At 41.5% G+C, this 24212-nt stretch overlaps 1 protein-coding gene across 1 annotated transcript in view; it reads right to left on the bottom strand.

The window, feature by feature from the left end:
* ATP10A (ATPase phospholipid transporting 10A (putative)) overlaps positions 1-24212 on the bottom strand; it is a 191462-nt gene that overhangs the window by 58024 nt on the left and 109226 nt on the right. The gene's annotated exons all lie outside the window — the stretch shown is intronic.

Genomic DNA, 24212 nt, shown 5'->3' with positions numbered 1-24212 from the left:
CCCACAGATATTTGATGAAAAAGATTTAAAGAACTCATGTGTAAAACAACAATTTATTATTCTTCTTGATTAAAAATGACAGCTCACCACAAAGAAAGCCTTTAATTTTGAATTTTGCCATTGATAGATATAACACTGCTTTGTATAGATTAGAAGTTCAGGAGTGGGGGAAGAGGGGAGGGGAAAAGGAAAGACAGGAACCAAGCCTTTAGTATAAATCCAAAAAAAATAAACCTGTTGCTTTCAAGTCCATTCCAACTCATGGCGACGCCATGTGCTACAGAGTAGAACTGCTCCATAGGGCTTTCTTGGATATAATCTTTGTGGAAGCAGACCACCAGGCCTTTCTTCCGTGGAGACACTGGGTGGATTCAAACCACCAACCTTTAGGTTAGCAGCTGAGGGCAAACCAGTTGTACCACCCAGAGACCTTTGGCATAAATAACTGAGTATAATTATTTTTTTTTTTTTTTTAGTCGGCTCTTTCTTCTCTAGCCTATCATTCTCTTTTCTCTGTTAAGTGTCACAACAGAGTCAAAAATCAAAGTGTCTTTGCTCACACAAAAAATATTATCACAAAAAAAATAAGGGGATAAAAGCCACAGAAATGCTATAACCATTGTTTCCACCATCTCACGTACTGATTGCTATACCACAGCAACGCATTTCTCTGCAGAGAACAGTCATAAAAGTAAGGACTCCGAAATTCAGTTTCACTGTTTTCCAGTGCATCATGTATATTAAAAGGAGGACTCACTAGAAAATAGTAGCCCAATGCAATAACTGAAATTAAAGTGCTACTTTAATAGGTTCTTCTTGAAAATTAGAAATCAGTCCTTCTCTCCTTGGACATAAATGGCCTCATGCTCTATTTTCAGAGTGAGGCTGCTTCAAGGAGGCTGACTTATTCAAAGTGGTGAACATTATCTTGAAACCAGTTCACTGCGTTCCCAGGCAGACCTTCACAGACACGCAGTCCCGGATGGCCATGAAGGTAGTGGGTTCCAGGGCACACCAGGATTATCCCTGGCAGACAAGGAGGGCAGACTTAAAATACTTCATCTCTGTTTATTATTCTTTCTCAGAAAAGATGGCGTGCATGGCCCTCAAACGGCAGGACGTTCCGTCCCTGGGACTTCATGACTGCATCTGTGATGCTGTGCCAGCCATCATGTGACGTGGGATATGTGCACACCCAGGGTAGAAATAACAGCCAACTTCCTCTGCTTCCTAAAAAGAAGCGGTGGGCTAACCCAGTTCATGTTGCTTCTGCTGATGGGCAAGGACACGGCACGTTGTAGACCCACGGTGCACATGCAGAGCATTCACTAGTACACAGCCAGTGGGGACTCTGCCTTATTCCCTGAGTGGAAATCTCAGAGACATCACCTATCTTGGTCTCTGGAGACCACACAGTCACGTGAGTCCTGGTGAGAAAGGGCTCTGAGCATAGCAGACATGCTCATCACCCCCCTCCCCAGGAGCCAAGCAAGGCCACCGTCCTCACCCACAGTTAGACATGGAAAACATAGCTCCTTTTGCCCTCTGCATCTGGGAACTTGCCTGAGAATGTCCTTTGCCTAGCCTGTCATGCTAGTCCTAGGTCGCAGGCACCCAAGGGTCCCCTCCCCCTTCCCACTGTGATGGGATCACCCTCCACTGGCCTTTGGAGCTCCCATGTGGTCGTATGCAGTGCCTCCAACTGGTCTACCTGGATTTAGTCTTACTTCCTTGACAGGTCTGTCACTGGCCCTGCAGAACCACAGTGATCCAAAAGGCCAATCTGACCACAGTAGGACCCTGCTCTGACAATACTTCGAGACTGCTGCTCCCACCCAGGGTGAAACCCTCTGCCCAAATCACTGAGCTCACCTCGCTGCTGCTGGTCCTCCAAGCACCTATTCCTGCCACCCCAGATGACCTGGCTAGGCCCAGACCCACATCTTTCCGCACAGCTTTCCTGTGCGACCCTATCCCATCGTTGGGAAAACTGCCGCTTGCATTTCAGGATGTGACGCCCAGTGCATATTTTCTGGAAAAGCTTTCTGACTGTAGGCTGGTGCTGCTCCTCTGAGCTTGTCTGGCCCCTCACAAACACCAAACCTCATGCTTCCCTGGGCATGGCTGGTGCTGGACCTGTCCCTCCTTCACCAGACCACAGGTTCCCCTGAGACCAACACAGAGCCTGGCATGTACACAGCCAAGGGTGATAAATTCTGGATGGATCTAACATGCCATGTTGTCCTCAGCCAGGCACCCTTTAACCCCACACGGGGAGATGGGATGGCCAAGGAGGGCCTGGCAGTTCTGGAAAACATCCCTTCTCAGATGTTCCAGAAAGCACAACCCCTCTTCTACAAGTAAAAGCACACTTTCACTTGGTGGCATATAGAACAATTTCTTCACAGCCTCTAACCTAGCTACTTACTTATTGAGAAGGGTGAAAAACACTATAATTAATTCAGGCAAAGCATTTTAGCCCAAATTAATGGAATAATTACCCTAACTCTTGTTTCACACTTTTGATTTGATTTGTATTCACCACATGCTATTGGTGCTGCTATAGGTTCTACTCAGCTCTATAGGGTTGCTATGAGTCAGAATAGACTCAATGGCAATGGGTTTTTGGTTTTTGTATTGGTCCTATGGGAATTCTAAGGTGGGCAGGCAGTCCAACACTGAATGAATGAATAAATGAATGAACTTAATAATTCACTGAAAGATGCTATCACCAAATCAACATTTTCAGTCCACCGACCTAAAATAGAAAAGAAATACTGCCTGCCGTTCTCACCACAATGTCCCCTGCACAGAATGGGTGCTCAGGCAATGTTTATTAAGTGAATAAATACCTGAATAAACCTGTATGCAGTCTTTCCTGGTAGGGGGAGACATCAAACAAATAAGGGGCTGTCAGTCAGAGTAACCTTTTCTCCATTTTCATGGAGTCAGTGCCCAGATACAAATACTAAATAGAAGTGATCACAAACAGACCTAAACACCTACTGAATCTACAATTGAAATAGTTGTGATTGTATTATCTAAGGTGTTCTAAATATATTAGTACCCAGTAGACTGTGAGTGTATTATCTAAGGTGTTCTAAATGTATCGGCACACAATAGATTGTGAGTGTATTATCTAAGGTGTTCTAAGTACACCAGTACGTGATTGTTAAATTGTGGTTGTATTATTTATGGTGTTCAAAGTATACTAGTACACAACTGATAAATTGTGGTTGTATTATTTAAGGTGTTTTAAGCATATAAGTGTATATTAGATTGTGATTACATTATCCATGGTGTTCTAAGTGTATCAGCACACACAGAGCCTAGCAGCCAATCACAAAGCACTCTGTTTGGCACAGTGCAGCACCGGGCTATTGTGTAAGCTGCCACACTTACCTGTATTCTTTCCTAACACCTTCACTATTTCAACTGTAACAGCTGATGGGGGTTGGGCATCAGGGCCACAACTTTCCTGGGGCTCCCTCAGTCAATCTGCATCCTGGAGGAAGCTTCTAGAAGCTCAATGCCCTTCTGACAGCTTCTAGAGAAACCATCAAGGGGTGTCAGTTTTGCTGTCTCTTTTTTATGATTGCCAAGGCTTCCTGTCATAAGTACAAACATTTCAGATCAAGTAGCCTCTTCCTTGTTTGAAAGTAGAAGACAATGCTCCACTTGTTAAATCCAACTTGAAAATCCACGTGTCAGCCACCTCCCTTTCCCTGCATTTCCGTCCTTTGTTCCCTTACCTCCTTGCTGTCTCACATTCAAAAGCCTGAGAGCTTTTGGTGGCAAAGCTCAAAGGCTCCAAGTGTCGGGTTTGAGCTTGGATTTTCAAAATCAAGTCTTTCTCTCCATATTGGCCATGGTGCCTAACGCCACTGTAGTGGGCGCTGGCTGTCAGCAGAACCCCACTTTTCCTTTGATTACATGTTTGTACACGTATCTAAGGACTGGCAATGCATTAAAACATTAAGCAATAAGCGTTGTTCTTTAGAAAAACAACTTCAAAACCTAATTGAAGGCTGTTCTTTAAAACTGCCACTTAGAAGAATCTGCATTTACTCCAACTTAGTTCCATGGCATGATGGCACCTACAGCACCTCTGCTGAGCTGATCTGCATAGCCAGGTTCCAAGTCAGTCTGTCACAGCCACAGGCTGAACGAAAGAGAGGAAGACCCTCAACAAGATGGATTGACATAGTGGCTACAACAGCGGGCTCAAGCATAACAACCTGGTGAGGATGGTGCAGGACTGGCAGTGTTTCTTCCTGTTGTACATAGGGTTGCTATGAATCAGAACCAACTCGATGGCACTGAACACAACAACAGGCCTCAAATTATTTGTAAAACCAAATTTTCAAGTTCAATGTCAGACATATATTCAGAGATGACCAAGCACAACAAAACATAAGGCATCATGGAACAAGAACCAAGAGGCCATAAAACAACTATTAACAAATTTCAAAGAATCAAATTTTAGAGTATAATTAAGCTAGAGTTAACAATAAGAAGTAAATTACAAAAAAAAAAAAAAACCCACTCATTTTGAAATTATGGAATATAATTCTAAATGATGAGTTGGCCAAAGGAAAAAAAGACAAGAAAAATTAGAACATATATACTTATCTAAATGATATTAAATACACCATATATCAAAACTTGTGGGACATTTCTTGTTTCAGAGAAATTAATAGCTTACTTGCATATATTAGAAAAGATTAAATGACGTAAATTAATGAACATCCATCTTAACAATAAGAAAAACAACAACAAATGAAACTTAAAGAAGGTAAAGGAAGGATATAATAAATATAATAACAGAAAATAAATATTCAGAAAAATAAATTCCCAGCAAGATTAATCTAGACAAAAATGAGAGACTGTGAATAATAGGAATAAAAAAGGGGATATCACTATGGATCCTACATACATCAAACTGTTAACAGTGTATTATGAACATTCTTATACAAATACATTTGAAAATTTAAATAAAAAGCACAATTACTAGAAAAATACAAGTTACCAAAATTTATAGTAAAAAAAATAGAAATCCTGAATAGTTTTTTAACATTGAATAAGTGGAATAAAACCTGTTGCTGTCAAATGGATTCCAACTCACAGCAATGCTATAGGACAGATCAGAACTGCCCCATAAGGTTTCCAAGGCTGTAATCTTTACGGAAGCAGACTGCCCCGTTTTTCTTCCACGGAGTGGCCGGTGGGTTTGAACTGATGACCATTCGGTTAGAAGCCAGGCACTTAACCACTGTGACACTGGGGATCCTTAATAAATGGGATACATAATTTATATTTTTCCACAAAGAAAACTTCACACTCAGTGAATTCTATCAAATATCTGGGGAAGAAATAGCACCCACTAAGCCAGCAATATCATGACAAATGGTGAAGAAACTGAAGTTTTATTTGGATCAATAATCAATGCTCATGGAAGCAGCAATTAAGAAATCAAACAATGTAATGCACTGGGAAAATCTACTGCAAAATACCTCTTTACAGTGTTAAAAAGTAAAGGTGTCGCTTTGAGGACTAAGGTGCACCTGCTCCAATCCACGGTTTTTTCAACTGCCTCATATGCATATGAAAGCTGGATAATGAAAAAGGAAGATAGAAGAACTGACATATCTGAATTGTAGTGTTGACGAAGAATTCTGAATATATTTTGGACTGCCAGAAGAATGAACAAATCAGTTTCTGAAGAAAGCACACTCAGATGCTCCTTAGAAGCAAGGATGGTGAGACTTCATGTTACTTAGTTTAGACACATCATAAGGAAAGACCAATCACTAGAAAAGGACATCATGCTTGCTAAAGTACAGCATTACCAAAATCGAAGGAAACCCTCCATGAAATGGATCGACACAATAGCTGCAACAATGGGCTGGAACATACCAACAATTGTGAGGATGGAGCAGGACTGGACAACGTTTTGTTCTGTTATACGTAAGATTGCTACGAGTTGGAGCCAACTCAATGGCAACTCCAAAAACTCAGCAATGTATATTAAAAAATCTAATACATTATCAACGTGGATACATTCCAAGAATTTAAGGTTGATAAAACAGAAAAAATCAGTGTAACTTGCCCCATTAGTGAAAAAGGAGAAAAATCATTTGATCATCTCAATTGAAGCAGTAAAAGTATTTGGCACAATTCAGCATCCATTCACGATAATAACTATTAACAGGCTAATAACAAAAGAGATCATCATTAGTCTTTTGGATGTATCAAAATCCTAATGAAACACATGATTAAATGTTTAAATCTTTCTCTTTAAGATGGGTATCAGGGAAAGAATGCCTGCTATCACCACTTCTATTCAAGATTGTATTGGAGATCCTAGCTATTGCAACAAGGCAAAATATATATATAAAATCATTGACAAAGGAGAAATAATACTATTATAATTTGCAGATAAAATGGTTATACATATGCTGTTGTCAGTTGTTGTCAAGTCGATTCTGACCCCATGTGTGCAGAATAGAACTGCTCCATAGGCTTTTCAAGGCTGTGACCTTTTGGAAGCAGGTTTCCAGGTCTGTCTTCCAAGGCACCTCTTGGTGGGTTTGAACCACCAAACTTTCTGCTAGTAATTGAATTTTTAACTGTTTGTACCACCCAGGAAATCTGATTATACATGTAGAAAATCTAAAATAATCCTCAGAAAATTTGTCATAATCAATAAGTGAGTTTAGCAAGGTTTCTGGATACAAGATCAACATACAAAAATCCATTGTATTCTTATAGACTCTATACACATCTACATGCACACACACACGTGCATACTGAATTTACTATTTGTAAATGCACACACACATTTACATATACATTATTTATAACAAGCTAAAAATCACTGGTAGGAATAAATCAAGAAAAATGTGTGCAAGGTCTCTATGTTGAAAACTAAAAAGTATTACTGAGAGATTAAAGAAGACCCAAATAAATGGAGAAACATATCACATTTATGAATTAGAAGACTCAGCATTATAAAGATATCTATTCTCCTCTCCAAATTATATATATAGCCAATGTAATGACAATAAAAATCCCAACATCTTTATTTGTGGAAGTTGACAAGCTCATCCTAAAAGTATGGAAATGTAAACAACCAAGAATAGTAAAGTCACTCTTAAAAGAAAAATAAAGTGGAAGACCTTTATCTACCAGGTATTAAGATTTATCATAAAGCTAGAGTAATTAAAATAGTGTGGTTGGCATAAGGATACACAAATAAACCAATGGAAGAGAGAACACATATATGGTCACCTGACTTAAGATAAAGGTGACGTTACAGATTTGTGGGAAAAAGATGTCTTTTCAATAGATGATTTTGGGACTACTGTGTATCCACATGAGAAAAATGAAAACAAAACAAACAAACAAAAAACTCAACCCTTCCTCTTATCTACAAACATCAGTTCCAGATGGGTTATGGACCTAAATGTGAAAGGTAAAACAATAAAGCTTCTAGAAAATTATAGAAGAATATCCTCATGATCTAAAAGTAAGGAAAGATTTATTAAATAAGACTCCAAAGACATTAACCATAAAAGAAAAGACTAATAAATTTACCTGCATAAAATCTAATAACTTCTCTCTACCAAAAGACACTATGAAAAGGGTAGAGAGGCAAGCCACAGAGTGGCAGTAAATATCTGCCCAGGGCTCAAATAAGAGAATGCATAAAAAAAAAATCCATGAAAATAACTACAGAAAGACAAAAAACTCAGTAGAAAGAAGTACAAGACCTGAGCAGGGACATCACTAGAAAATACAAAAAGACAGTTAACCCAGTAGAAAGCTAGACAAGGGACCCGAATAGGGGCATAACAAAAGATGAAATCTATATGAGCGGAAGAAAAAGAAAATAAAGAGTGCTCAATATGCTTGGTAATTAGGAAAACGCAATTTAAAACCACAGTGTAATACCACTACCTATCCATCAGAATGGCTATAATAAAAAAGAAAGTACCAAGAGTTGGCGAGGATCTGGATCAAACAGAACTCTCATACACTGCTAGTGGGGCATGTAAATTGGAACAACTGCTTTGGATCACTGTTTGGCATTATCTATAAAGTTTAAAAGGGCATGGAAGTCTCCCAATCCCTTCCAGTGACCCTCATAGGGAATTTGAGCTTTAGACTCTGCTAGACTAAAAATCCTGGCTCCTAGGGGTAACGGGAATAATTTTCTGCCACAAACACAGTTACTGTTTCATTAACCTGAACCTATATACCAACAGGCAAAGAAAAGAATGACCCTAATTATCATGAACAGTAAGGTTGCCGCTACATAAGAGGGGCAGCAGAGAGAAGCATGTCTGAAATTTAGAGCATTCACTAGGGCATTCCTGGTGCTTCCATGACTGGTGATAATGAATGGGCAATGGCATCAATGGCAAGGTCTCACAAGTGCACAGTGACCAGGTGTTCAGACTTGTCAGGGATGAAGCTTTGGGCCACTCCATCAAGCAGAAAATCTAGACCAGCAGAAGAGCTCTTTGAGTCTGAGGAGAGTCTAGAATGGGTGGTAAAGGAAGGAGATAATTAGTATTAATTATGTCCTCAGGACCACCCCTTAGAAGAATAAACGACAAGATAGAGTAAACATGGAGAATGAGTGGATGTGAGTGATGTAAGTGGAGGACCACAGCAGGCACCATTAGTGCCACACCAGGTCCACCTTCACACTGTGCACTGGCCTGGCTTCCACTGCCACTACCTGAATCTCTTTACTTGAGGACTTTTTTGGACAGACACTGCCCATTCCACCAGCGCAGTGCAGACTGGAAGCACTGGGAATTAACGCCTCCCAGGAGTGGCAGGCAACCAGTGAATGACTGGTGTTGGTGTATAAATACCCCAGTTCCCTTGTCTTTCAAGCAGGCTAATATGAAGTGGCTGTTCTACACTGTTTCCTAGAGTCCCCCATTGAGCCTCTGCTCCAGTTGCTGTAATATAAATTTTCTAAAAATGCTGTCTTGACATAGTTTTAGGCCCTAGCTGGGGCTGGTCCATTCCTTCCTTGAGCAGCTGATTGAGTCCACTCTCCAACCACACCCTTATCACATCCTCTCACTCCTGGGCCACTATGTACCTGTCCTTCACCCCAGGGCCAGGTGCCCGACAACTAGGGACAGCTCCTATGCCCCGAGACTGCAGAATTACTCAAAATACCCAATCTCCAGGAACCTCACACAAACTAGCTAACCTCTCCCTGCTTGCCATGCATAAGTCCTCTCCTACAGTCCCAGCCTGTTGTTACCTTGTGCCCAGGTGCTACCCCCTATGCGGTCCTGTGTCATGGAGTGTCTCTAAGAACTGTGAGTATAATAACCCTCGTTATGTTTCATGGCCTTCCTGAGTCCTCTTTCCTGCGTTGCACCTGCCTTACCAGTCCATGAATCTGTTAGATCAGCTGCTCAAAGTGGTAACTTGCTCGTTTGGCTGCCTTCCTCCCTTCCCCATCATTACTTCCCCACTCCCTTTCTCTGTGTTTTCTAGAATCATCTTCCCAATAAACTGCGTGCACTCAAATGCTTTTCTTGGGGTCTGCTTCAAGAAAACAAGATTATAGGGATTCAAAAAGAAACCTGGTGAGAAGAATCAAGAAGAGGTAGCATTTTAAATGGGTATTGATTTCTCACCTTTGTCTCTTTGTGCTCCCACTCTGGCTATGCCCGACTTCTAGGTTAATTTCAGAACACATGGCTTCTATAACTTAGCCCATGCTTCCTCAATGGCTCTCCACTGCCTAAAAAATTAAGTATAAATGTCTCTGCTTGTCATTAACTGCCTTGACAAAAGTGGTCTGAACTGCACTGCCCTTTTCTCCAGGACTTCTGCCTGCTCCCACCTTCATCTGTACTCTGACCCAACTGGAGAACTCCCTCTTTTCTGAATACATGCTAGGCTTCCTTGAAAGCCTGCCCTCATCCAGGCTGGGTCCTATGCCTGGGATCTCCCTCTAGTTGCTCTAACTTCCATATTACCTCATTTAGAGGAATAATGAGTGTGAAACTCTGTCACTTGGTAAATGCTATTAAGATGTGAGCTTTCTTCTACTAACGCAGGAGTTTACCAACTCATCCTTCCAGACTCTTTTCAAATGCCATCCTCTGTATAAAGCCATTTTCTTCTAGCCTCATCACCTGAGTCCTCTTCCACCATTAACTCCTCCTTGGATGAGAGCTCCATGTACTTGTCTTGATACTCCCCCCAGATTGTAAATGCCCAGATATCAGAGACATCACTCAGTGCCTCACTTGATGGAAGGGGTCAGTCCAGTGTAACTGAGTAAATTGAAAGATAGGTGCAATGCTTACAGGGAAAGGTAGAGAGGGAGGTTTTAAAATTTAAAGTTTAGCACTTATGCTACCAGTAGAGATGTAGTAACAGACCAGATTTACTCTACAGCCTGAAACAATTTTAAAAAACAAACAAAAAACCAGACAAAATATATAAAACAAAGATCTTCAAGATACTGAACATTAGGTCTGCGATGCCTGAAAGATGGAAAATAAATGAAGTGAGCCCAACTCCTTTGATCCAGCTGTCTTGAGAGAGCTTACAGGACACAGCAGAGGGTGGGCGGGAACCCAGGAGGCTGACTCCCTGAGTTGAGGAATGGAGCTGAGGGTCCAGGGAGACCAAGGGAGCTCAAGTTTTCAGGACAAAGTATCAGGGAGGAGAGAGCTGTGCAGAGAGAGAGCCCCAGAGATCTGTGGCAGGCCCCCTCAAATATTCGGCAGAAGACTGATCGACACAAGCATGTGAAGAAAGTACCTGAGGCTGGGAAAGAGCAATCCCAAAGGACTACAGGGAGCTGTGCTCTGGGCTCACGCAAATCCTGGAGCAGAGCCCGTTCCCACCAGCCACAATGGAAACACTCGTAAGTCACAGGACACTGGGTAGTACTCGGGCAAGTCTTTCCTCGGTAGTGGAGAGTAAGTAGCCCTAGATGAGCTTCGAACCTGCATAACAAATGAAACTCTTCGTAGCAACATAAGTGCAATCCAAAAAAAGCCCAAGAATATTTATACAAATACAAAAATAACCAGCACCCAATAAGGTAAAATTCACATATTTGGCATCCAATCAAAGATTTCTAGTCATGCAAAGAAAAAGAAAAACAAGGCACGTAATAAAGAGAATAAAGCACCCAACTGAAACTGACCCAGAACAAAGATGTTAGGATTAGCGGAAGAAGACACTGAAACAGTAATTATAATTGGATTTTATATGTTTAAAACCTTAAGTACAGACAGAGAATAAAAAAAAAAAAAAAAGACCCACATTGAACTTCTAAAGATAAAAGCTACAATATTTGAGATCAAAATTAATCAGATAAGATAAATGGCAGATTTGTTGTCATTGTTATTGTTGGTAAGCTGCAACTCATGGAGACCTTATGTGTAACAAATCAGAAATTGCAAAAGAAATATCAGTGAACTTGAAAACTGTGGGACAAAGAACTTATTCAGACCTTTCGTTCTGAAAATAGACTTTGGAATTCTGGAACAATCAAGATGCTTTTTGTTTTTCTAAACAACCAGACAATAGTTAAACACATGCAAATGTGTTGGGGGTCCCCAAACCATCACATCAGCAACAGGCCTCAGGAAGAGGAGACAGGATGGGCCCTCAGAACAAACCACCACCCCCCACCTCCTGAAGCTGATGTTTGTTAGCAGGGTTAAAGACAGATCTTTCTGGGTTGGTGTCAAGGTGTCTGATCCCCACCCCACTTCTAGGGTGGTCATGTGGGAAAAATCTACAAAGCACACAGGCTTTGGAATATAAAAATGGTTGGGGGAGGGACCTTTGGGGTTGCTTGGCTATGGTGCTAGATGGAAGGACACATAACAGAGTTTTACAGCCTATCTAACTATACCTACCTACATGGAGGGAGGGGGGATTTGGCAGAAGGTAGGCGTCCTTTTCAAGTCTCTCAGCTATGGTGCCAAGTGGAGTATGTGTAGAAGAACTGTCATCTCCACGTGGACAACCTTCTCAAGTCATGGGGGACTGACTCAAAAATGCATCCACATTTTGTTCTGGTATCTGTCTGCTTCTTGTTATAAGTATAAAAGCTACTTTCCGTGTGCATATGCTATGGGTGTGTCTTATGTGTTCAGGCTCTGATTGGAAGGATGTGATATTCATGGAGGAATCACTATTAATGATTGGTGTCCTTTTTCTAACGGCCTTCTGGCTATTTAGGAATCTGGGACAACCTGTGAGTACATCACAAAAACACAGTAATAGAAACTACTCAAACTAAAATACAGAGAGAAAAAAGAAAAAGGAAAGAGCACTGGTGAGCTGTGGGACAACTTAAGGCAGACTAACACATATGCAATTGGAGTCCCCAAAGGAAGGAGAGAGAGAGAGAGAGAGAAAATATTTAAAGAAATAATGGCTGAAAAATTTCCAAACAAATGAAAACTATAAACTCACAGATCCAAGAAACTCAACGAATAACAAGCACAAAAATCCTGAAGAAAACTAAACTACAAGGCAAGTCATAGTAAAATTGCACAAAACCAACAATAAAAAGAAAATCTTAAGAGCAGCCATGTTATGTAAAGAGGAACAAAATTAAGGATAGCAGATTTTTCATTGGAAACAATGCAAGCAAGGAGACACTGAGCAACATCTTTAAAGCATTGAAATGAAAATACTGTCAACCCGGAATTGTATATCCAACATCTTTCCAAAAGGAAAGGAAAATAAAGATGTTTTCGCACATACAAAAACTTAAAGAATTCATTGCCAGCAGACTCGAACTACAAGAAATGGTAAAGGAAGTCCTTCAGGAAGAACAAAAATTATCCCATTTAGTAACGCAGATCTACACAAAGGAAAGAAGAGCACAGGAAATGGTAACTACATGGGTAGGTATATAAGTTTTTCTCTTATTATTTAAATACATTTAGTACATAAGTATTTAAACAAAAGCAATAACAATGTCTCATGGTGTATATAACATGTGAAAGTAGAATGTTTGACAACAGTAGCATAAAGGTTGAGAAAGGGGAGAAATGGAAGTATACTATTATAAGGTCCTTTTACTATATTTTAAGTGGTACAATATCACTTAACGACAGCCTGAGATAAGTTAAAAACATGTATACTATAAACACTGAAGCATCCATTCAAATAGCAAAACAAAGAGTTATAGCTAACAAGACAACAAAGGAGAGAACAGAAAAGGAGGAAAAAGGGAGCACAGAAAAGATGGGAAAACAAATAGCAATATGATAGACTTAAACCTAACCATATCAAGAATCACATTAAATGTAAAAACAAAAACAGAAAAACTTTACACATCCTAATTAAAGGCACAGATAACCAGGTAGGATAAAAATGTAAGACCCAACTATATACTGCCTACAAGAAATGAACTTTGAATAAAAAGATACAATTAGATTAAAAATAAAAGGGTGGAAAAAGATACACAATGCTAACACTGGGCAGAAAGTTCAAGTGGCTGTATTAATAGTAGACAAATGGATTTCAGGGTAAAGAATGCCGTCAGAGATAAAGAAGTTTATTTCATAATGATAAAAGGTGTCAAAATACTCCCTAATAACAAGCTTTAAAATAAATGAAGTAAATCTGATATACATGCATTGAGAAATAGACAAATCCACAATCATAATTAGAGATTTCAATACCCCTCTTTCAATAATTTATAGAACAAATTGGCAGAAAATAAGCAAGCAAGGATATAGAAGACTTGCACAACACTACCAACCAAAGTGACTCACTGACATGTACAGAATGACCCACCAACACCAGCAGAACACACATTATCCTCAAGAGCATATAGAACATTTATCAAAATAGACCACATTCTGGACCATAAAACAAATCTCAATAAATCCTAAAGGATTCAAGTCATGCAAAACATGTTCTGTGACCACAACTGAAGTAAATTAGTAATCAATAACAAAGATTTTGAAAAATTATCAAATATTTGGAAACAAAATAACACATTTCTAAATAACCTATGGATCAAAAAAGAAATTAAAAGGGACATTAGAAAGTATTCTGAACTGAATAAAAATGAGAACACACATATGTGGGATTCCACTAAAGCAGTACTTAGGGGGAAATTTATAACACTAATCCTGTATTAGAAATGAGAAAAGGTCTCAATCAAATAAATGACTTCAGATTCTACCTCAAGAAACTAGAAAAAAAGCAATTACTCAAATTAAGCAAAACAAAGGAAATAATAAATATAAAAGTGGAAATCAATGAGATAGAAAAGAGAAAAACAATAGAAAAAAATCAATAAAATTCTAAACCTCTAGCCAGACTGGTAAAGAAAAAGAGAAAGCACAAATTACCATTGTTAGGATCGATAGAAGTGAAATCATTACAGATTCTAAGATATTAAAAGGATAATAAAAGAATATTATGAACAACCTTTTCCCAATAAATTTAACAGATTAGAAAAAATGAATAGAAAAGAACTGTAAAATATGCAAACCACCAATGCTAGCGCAAGAAGAACTAGATAACTGAATAGCCCTATATACATTAAAGAAATTGAATTTGTAGCTGAAAATCCTTCCAAAAAGAGAACAGGCCCAAATGATTTCACTGGAGAATTCTACCAACCATTTAAAGGAAGAAGCAATACTAAGTCTACAAAAACTTTTCCAAAACAATGAAGATAAGGAAATATTTCTCAACTCATTCTATAAGGTCAGCATTACCCTGATAGCAAAACCAGACAAAGGCACTGTAAGAAAAGAATACTACAGACTAATACCCCTTATGCAGATAGAGGCAAGCATTCTAAACAAAATGTTAGTAAATAAATCTAACAGTATAATAAAAGAGTAATAACTCATGACCAGGATTTATTCCAGGAATGTAGAGTTTAATCCAGGTTTGATGAAGGATTTAATCCAGGAATGCAGCTCTGCCAGAACGAACAAGTTTGTCTTGGAACAAGTACAGCCGGGATGCCCCTTAGAAGCGAGGATGGCAAGACTTCATCTCACGTACTTTGGCTGTTATCAGAAGGGACTAGTCCCTGGAGAAGGACATCATGCTTGGTAATAGAGGGTCAATGAAAAACAGGAAGACCCTCAACGAGATGGACCGACACAGTGGCTGCAGCAATGGGCTCAAACACAGCAAAGATTGTGAGGATGGCGCAGGACTGGGCAGTGTTTCTTTCTGTTGCAATAGGGTTGCTGTAAGTCGGAACTGACTCTATGGCACCTAACAACAACAACAGGGCTGATTTAACATTCAAAGATGTAACTCACCATATTAACAAAAAAAGAAAAAAAGGATGTTCATTTCAATAATGCAAAAAAAGCATTTGACAAAATCCAACATTTATTCCTGAAAAAAATTCTCAGCAAACTAGGAAGAGGAGGGAACTTTCTCAACTTGAGAAACGGCATTTGTGCTAAATGGTGAAAGACTGGAAGCTTTTCTCCTAAAATCAAAACAAGAAAAGACAAGAACAAGTTTACTCTCATCACTTCTATTCAAGATTGCTCTGGAGGTTCCAGCCAGAACAAAAAAAGAAAGAAAAAAATAGAACACATTCTGATCTGAAAGAAAGAAATAAAACTTTATTTGCAGATGATGACATCACTGTCTATATAGAAAATGCAATGAAATCTACCAAAAAAAGCTACTAAAAATAATAAGTGAGCTTATCAAAGTTACAGCATATAAAATCAATTTATTTCTATATACTAGCAACAAATGTAAAAATGGCATGGTGGAAGCATCATCTAACCTCTAGGTTCACAAGGTGGGAGGAGAATCAAAATGAACAGCGTAACCATCCAAGGCTGATTCCTATGGGGTGGAGGTCAGATATACCTCCTCTTGCCAACCTTTTTACCAATCTGACACCAGCCATCCCTCCCACGGACTCTCTACTCCTCTGCTGGGTTTTATAATTTGTTGCAATGGCCACACAGAACTCAGAGACAATACTCACAGTTGCTGGGTTTATTAATGAAGTAACAGGTTACAATTCAGGATCAGGAAACAGGATACAGGATGCAGTTCTTCTATATGGACAGCCTCTTCTCAGCCATGCCTGCAGGAAGGCCTCTCTCTGGTCCTAAGCCCTTCAGCCCAGCATCTGCCCTGCTCAGGCAAGTGTTACAAAGCTCTTTAGCTCTGCCAGTAAGTGCCCTGAGGCACCCTACTCTGCCAGCAAGCCTCCTGCCCGAAGACACTCAGCTTTCTCTCTCCATAGGCCTGGAAGCCCATGGTGCCAACTCCTGCCAGTCTCCCACTGGTTTCCTGATCTGCTGCCTTTGCATTTGCGATATGCAGATGACACAACTTTGTTTACTGAAAACGCACTTACTGAGAAAGATCAAAGACTACAGCCTTCAGTATGGATTACAGCTCAACATAAAGAAACCAAAAATCCTTACAACTATACCAATAAGCAACATCATGATAAACGGAGAAAAGACTGAAGTTGTCAAGGATTTCATTTTACTTGGATCCACAATCAACGCCCATGGAAGCAAAGGTCAAGAAATCAGACAACACATTGCACTGGGCAAATTTGCTGCAAAAGACCTCTTTAAAGTGTTAAAAAGCAAAGATGGCACTTTAAGGACTAAGGTGCACCTGATCCAAGCCACTGTGTTTTCAATTGCCTCATATGCATGCGAAAGCTGGACAATGAATAAGGAAGACCAAAAAAGAATTGATGCATTTGAATTATGGTGTTGGCGAAGAATACTGAATATACCATGGACTGCCAAAAGAATGAACAAATCTATCTTGGAAGAAGTACAGCCAGAATGTTCCTTAGATGCAAGGATGGCAAAGCTTTGTCTCATGTACTTTGGATATGTTATCAGGAGGGACCAGTTCCTGGAGAAGGACACCATGCTTGGTAAAGCAGAGGCTCAGTGAAAAAGAGGAAGACCCTAATGAGATAGATTGACGGGGCAGTGTTTCATTCTGTTGTACTAGGGTCGCTGTGAGTCAGAACCAACTGGTCGGCACCTAACAACAACAGCAACAAATTAAAATTAAAAGTAAAAACAATACAATTTAAAATAGCATAAAAAATATGAAATATTTAGAGATACATCTCACAGCAGATAAAGGAGCTGTACACTGAAAACTATAAAACACTAGAGACAAAAATTAAAGAAAACACAAATAAATGAAGAGTTAAACACTGTTTATAGATTATAAAACCAAAAAACCAAACCCACCGCTGTCGAGTTAATTCTGACTCATAGCAACCCTATAGGACAGAGTAGAGCTGCCCCATAGAGTTTCCAAGGAGTGCCTGGTGGATTTGAACATGCCAACCTTTTGGTTAGGTGCCATGGCACTTAACAACTATGCCACCAGGGTTTCCTTATAGATCAGAAGATTCAATATTAAGATATCTAAACTCTATGGGGCAGTTCTACTCTGTCCTACAGGGTTGCTATGAGTCAGAATCGACTCGACGGCAATGAGTTTGGTTTTTGGTTTTATTCTCCCCAAGTTGATTTATAGATTTAGTGCAATCTCAATCAAAATCTTAGCAGAATTTTTGTAGAAATTAAGAAACTGATTCTAAAAGCCATATGAAAATGTAAAGGCATATAATAGCCAAAACAACATTGAAAAAGATCAAGGTTGAGGGCTAACATTACCTGATTTCAAACTATTTATGAAGCTACAGTAATCAAAACATTGTGGTATTGGTGTAAAGATAGACAAATAAAATCAGTGGAACAGAAAAGAGAGTCCAGAAATAAACCCACACATATATACACAATCGATGTTTGACAAAGGTACAAAGGTAATACAGTGGAGAAAGAACCCAAACCCACTGCCGTCCAGTCAATTCCAACTCAGAGCAACCCTACAGGACAGAACAGAATTCCCCCGTAAGGTTTCCAAAGCTGAAATCTTTATGAAAGCAGACTGCCACATCTTTCTCCCACGGAGTGGCTGCTGGGTTCGAACCATTGACCTTCTGATTAGCAGCCGAGTGCTTAACCACTGCGCCACCAGGGCTCCAGAGAAATACCAGTCTTTCAAAAAATGTCAATGGAATAATTGGACATCCATATGCAAGAAAGAAAAAGAAACAAACTATTTACTGATATATACAACAACTTGGAGGAATCTCAAAATAATTATACTGAGCGAAATAAACCAGACAAAAAAAGTACAAAACTGTATGGTTCCATTTATATAAATCTTCAGAATATGCAAAATCATCTACAGTCACTGAAGGAAGATAAATGGATTATGAATTTTGGGACATGTTCACTATTTGATTGTGGTGGTGTTTTCGTGGTGTATACATACAGCAAAAGACTACAGCCTTCAATATGGATTACACCTCAACGTAAAGGAAACAAAAGCCTCACAACTGGACCAATAAGCAACATCACGATAAATGGAGAAAAGATTGAAGTTGTCAAGGATTTCATTTTACTTGGATTCACAATGAACATCAATGGAAGCAGCAGTCAAGAAATCAAAGGATGCATTGCATTGGGCAAATCTGCTGCAAGAGACCTCTTTAAGTTTGGAAAGCAAAGATATCACCTTGAAGACTAAGGTGCACCTCAACCAAGCCATGGCATTTTCAATTGCCTCATATGTATGTGAAAGCTGAATAATGAATAAGGAAGACCAAAAAAGAATTGAAGTCTTTGAAAATGTTGGTGAAGAATACTGAATATACCATGGACTGCCAAAAGAAGGAACAAATCGGTCTTAGAAGTAGTACAGCTAGAATGCTCCTTAGAAGCAAGGACACCGAGGCTTCATCTTACATACTTTGGACATGTTATTAGGAGGGATCAGTCCCTGGAGAAGGACATCATGCTTGGTAAAGTAGAAGGTCAGCAAAAAAGAGGAAGACCCTCAACGAGATGGATTGACACAGTGGCTGCAACAATGGGCTCAGCAAAACGATTGTGAAGATGGCACAGGACTGGGCAAAGTTTCATTCTGTTATACATAGTGTTGCTATGAGTTGGAACCAACTCAATGGCACCTAATAACAACAAACTCCCAAATTCATCAAGTTGTACACTATAAATACATGCAGTTTATTGTATACCAGTTATAGCTCAATACAGTTGTTTAAAAATTAAAGGGCATCTGAAGTTTGCAACTGATAAAAGTTTTTTTTTTTTTTTTTGGAAATCGTATGGGGCAGTTCTACTCTGTTCTATAGGGTCGCTATGAGTCAGAAGCCACTCAACAGCAATTTGTTTTTTTTTTTTTTTTTTGTTAGTGGCACATTAATTTTCTACTTTTTTATGTTTTGTGCTCCTCTTACAGAGTAGCTAAAAACATCTGTTTAATGAATCGCCTGTCATTTAGGAACTACACTGCAATCTGACTTCTCCAAGCCTATTTTTTTGTTGTAACCTGCACTTAGTTCATACTCCCAACAAAACTAACCTGCCCAGAGCAAGGGCTTTTCTGGTACAAACCGAAGTTGCCTGCACATGGAATTCTTGAAATAAATTATTTTCACTGCACCTCAGTGTCCTTTTAGTTCTAGATCATTAATTTAACATCCACTTATCTGTGTCTTGAATGTCAAAGAATAATCCCAGATGACAGGAGATGGCAAGCTTCCTTTTGCCATCACTGCCCCCTCCCCATCCAAATCCCCCATCATCAGACCCCAGAGCTTCCACTCACAACGGTCCTTTCTGATCCTTAAACAGCCACAGTACACCTGGTGTTTGTGGACCCACCTAGCAACTAACTAACAATCAGGTTGTTGTTGCTAGGTGCTATCGAGTAGGTTCCAACTCATAGCGACCCTACGTACAACAGAATGAAACACTGCCTGGTCCTGCACCATCTTTACAATCACTGTGATGCTTGAGGCCACTGTTGCAACCACTGTGTCAATCCATCTCATTGAAGGTCTTCCTCTTTTTTGCTGATGCTCTACTTACCAAGCATGATGTCCTTCTCCAGGGGCTGGTCCCTCCTGATAACATGTCCAAAGTACATGAGATGAAGTCTCTCCATCCTTGTTTCTAAGGAGCATTCTGGCTGTACTTCTTCCAAGACAGATTTGTTCATTCTTCTGGCATGGTATATTCAATATTCTTCACCAACATCATAATTCAAAGGCTTCAATTCTTTTTCTATCTTCCTTATTCATTGTCCAGTACTATCTTTTACTGATTGGAGGCCAGTGGTTGCCCAGGGGTAGAATTCTTACCTTCCATGCTGGAGACTGGGTTTGATTCCCAGCCAATGCACCTAATGCATAGCTACCTACTACCATATATCTGTCATTGGAGGCTTGTGTGCTGCTAGGATACTGAAGATGTTTTAGCAGAGCTTCCAGACTAAGATGGACAAGGAAGGAAAGCCTGGGAATCTATGTCGGAAAATCAGCCAGTGAAAACCTTATACATCACAAAGGTCTGATCAGCAGCCAATCATGGGGATGTCACAGGACAGGGCAGCATTTCGTTCTGTTGTGCATGAGCTCACCATGAGTCAGGGCAAATAACAGCTGCTAACAACAATCTTTTACTGAGCACATGTTATGTGCCAAGACTCGTTGGGACTCCATGTGATTGGCTCTGGCTGATCTCAGCAGGAAGTCTCTGTTCTGGTCCAACCATTCCTCTGCTTCTTGTCCTTCTTCTGACCTCTGACCCATGCCAGCACCCAGACAGAGGAGGGGATCCCATTCACTGATAACAGCTGTGGGGACACTCCATGTGCTACCTCCCATGGTCTCATAACCCCCTCCCCCCAACCCCCCGGCATCAGTCCTGCTGAGATCAGTGTCACCCCTTTGCTTGGCTGAGAGCTCAACAACAGTGGCCTCTGTGGCTTAAAGTGACTGAAAGCAATGCTCTGAACACCACACTCAACTAGCCAGCCGCACTCATTCTCATGCCCAAATCCCTAATCCTCAAGACAGCTTGCTCTTTAAAAAACCGAGCATACCAAAGAGTCCTCTTTCAAACCCAATGATGTGAGGTTAGACAGAAATTCTGCTCTTGGCCAAAGCAGCTCACCTCCTACTTCCCTCTGCAGCTTCTAGGTGCAGAGACAAAGGGGTAGCTTCGGTGCTGTCCTCACAGGGAGGTGGACTCCCCCATCCTGCTGAGCATACAGCTACCAGCGCAATTTACCCAACCCCATAAGTCCACTCTCACACACACCGCTTGATCACAGCAGAGGAAACAAGGAATGTAAGGACACTGAAGGACACCAGGCTTTTCTGGAGAGGGTGAGCTTCTGACTGTGCCACTTGACATACCCACTGCCCCCAGGACAAATGGGAACCAGTGCCCGCCACCCACTGTCCCTACACAGGCCTCCAACAGAGGCCATGGCTCCAAAGGTGGCTGTGCACTCCAGGGGTGCAGCATAAGCCCTCAGGGAGCAGCAGGACAGTGGCAGGATTCCTGCTGATACTGTCACCTCATCCTGAAACCTGGTCTACTCTTTAACATGGTCATATTTTGACCTACATAACCAGCACTGGTTCAACCTAATCTAGTTTATAAGGAAGTACATTACAAACAATGTGGCAGATACATGGTCAAGCACTGGTTACCAATCGGGTGTACGAACAGAAGACTTGGGAGTCCACTGACGGACCTGTGAGGACACAGGACGCACAGGAGTTCAGACTGATTGGAATGGGAATTCCTGGTCTCCCAGACCAGCCTAGCTGCGTGACTGCAGTAAGTCTCCGGGACTTGTGGGATGCCTGTGTGTAAAGTGGGGACAATGGCCAGGAACAGGATGACAGACACCACATGGCTAAACAAGTAGACAGTAGCAGTGAGGATGAAGATGAATGAGGGACAGAACAGAGCAGAAGATGGGAAAGCTGCCATGGGAACCAGAGACAGAGGGGCCCTGGAGAGGCTCCTGGGCTTCCCTTGCCTTTGGAAGCTACAGTGTGGGGGCCCAGCTGGGTGTTGCCCTGACATCTCTCTGCCCAGCCCACTGCATACCTCTGCCCTTCTTCACAAAAGTTGGTCACAAGGGTGGGGGGCAGGGGCCTCAGGGAACTTACAGTCCTGCAGTGTCCACTTATGAGGAGTACCCCTTGACTGGGAGGGGAAGGTCATGATCCAGGCCACGTGCTGCAGTGGGCCGTCCCCCTCCTCCCAGCCACCACACTTTCCACCCACCTCTCAACTCCGCAACAGTTCACAACTCTGTGCCTTTAACCCCTCCTGTGCCTGTGGGAGACCCTGGAGCTGTGTCCTCCCCTCAAGCTGTCAGTGAGGATCAGAAGCAGAGGGCAGCCAGGGCTTAAGCAGAAGGTCCAGAGCTGCTCACCCTTTACTTTTCATATCTCTCCACAGAAAACCCCACAAAAAAAAACCAAGTAAATGCAAAACCACCTACTGGGGTCTGTGACCCCCTTCTGCGTGTGCTGAGGCCCTCTTGCAAAAACATCCTTGTGGCCTGAGAGCAGGCAGTGTGAAACAGGCAGGGGTAAGAGGAAGGCACATCTGCAGAAGCCCATCCTTTGGTGATCTCTGCCAACGAAGGCAATCCAAGCTTCAGCAGACCTACGGGGGGACGTCCAGACCTGGGTCTGACATCTCCTGGCATGAAGGCGGCAAGTCTGTATGTATTTATCTGTGTACACACATGCACAGACACACACACACGTGCACACAAACAACACGCAAACGCACACACACATGCATGCAAACATGCACACACGTGCATGCATACAGACACACACATGCACGCACGTGCATGCATGCAAACACATACACACATGCACACACGTGCATGCATATACACACATACACACACCTGCACACACAGGCCTGTCAGTTGCATGGCAGCTTGCCCTTATATTTTTTTAAACTTTAACAACTGTGACTACTCATTATACATTTAAATCTCGTGGTGAAAATTATCGTGGAGGCCTTGGGGAAAGGATGTGGTGTTCAGAGTCTAAGGAACAGATATGACTCATAGTGACCCCACAGGACAGTGTAGAACTGCCCCATAGGGTTTCCAAGGCTGTAATCTTTACAGAAGCAGACTGCCACAACTTCCTCCCTTGGAGCTGCTGGTGGGTTCAAACTGCCGACCTTTTGGTTAGCAGCCAGCACTTAACCACCACACCACCGGGGCTCCTTAATGAACACACAGTACCTGGAAAGAGGCCAGAGCCCAGAAGCAGAGGAGAGCTCGAGGGCGCCCAAGCTCTCATCTGGAGGAAAGCCAGTCACACCAGGCAAAGAAGGGCTGATGCACAACACACGGGATATTCAGAGTGCTGCCATCTCATCCAAGGGTGGCCCTCGAGGAGGTGGGTCAGCCGGATCAGACATACTAGTGTTTGGGGTGGGGGGGCGGGCGGTGGCCTCATTGAGGAGGCAACGGGCAGTTTCCATGTTTGGGAGAGCAGTGAGCAGCGGACACCACAATTTCAATAAGACAGGGCTAACAATTCTGCAGCACCCGTTGTAAAAGGGTTCATCCCAGGAAGCACCGACCTGTAGAAATGAGCTCTGTTAATAACCAAATGCTTTGCGGATGAAGTGTGAGAAGCAGGGTGTCCAAGTGGCTAGCTGAGTGGATCAATCAATAAATAATGCATCAAATCCACAGGAGGATATTACTCAGTTTGATTTTATTCAGAGTTTTTGGAAAGCACATCCTTTGTAGAAATCAATCTATGTGCCTCTTTAAAAAAGAAGTGTCTTAACTAGTAAATTATGGAAATAGTGACTTATTTCTGGGGGACAAGAAGAGGCTGGGTAGCCCAATGGCCTTCTGGAAACAGGAAACATTTAGAGAAGAAGATGCCTGTGTCTGACAAGCTTAAAGGCCCTCAGTGCATAGTCGCACAAACCTGAAGCCTCAGAGAAGTCCCCAGGAGCTTATGAAAATGCAGATGCTGCCGCAGTGGGTCTGCGGGGGGAGGGTGATTCTGCTGGGAGCAAGGATCTAATGAATACAGGTAATCATATGCCAATATTTTTCATTCTAAGATCCAGGCGCTTTATGGGCTTTCAGGACACAGGATGCCCTTTCCAGTACTTTCCCCTCAGCAGGAACAGAAGGCTTGTGGCCAAGGGTGGCTTGGCCTGGGGAGCTGGAAACTGTAGGGCTCTGCTTCCAGACTGAGGGTGCCAGGAGCTAGCAGCTTTTGGCCCTGCTAGTGACACAGGGAAATTCTGGATACC

The sequence above is a fragment of the Trichechus manatus genome, unplaced genomic scaffold, assembly GCF_000243295.1.
Source record: "Trichechus manatus latirostris isolate Lorelei unplaced genomic scaffold, TriManLat1.0 scaffold00019, whole genome shotgun sequence".
Taxonomy (NCBI): Eukaryota; Metazoa; Chordata; class Mammalia; order Sirenia; family Trichechidae; genus Trichechus; species Trichechus manatus.
Note: the sequence above shows the minus strand (reverse complement) of the source record. Positions and strands in the feature narration are given on the sequence as shown.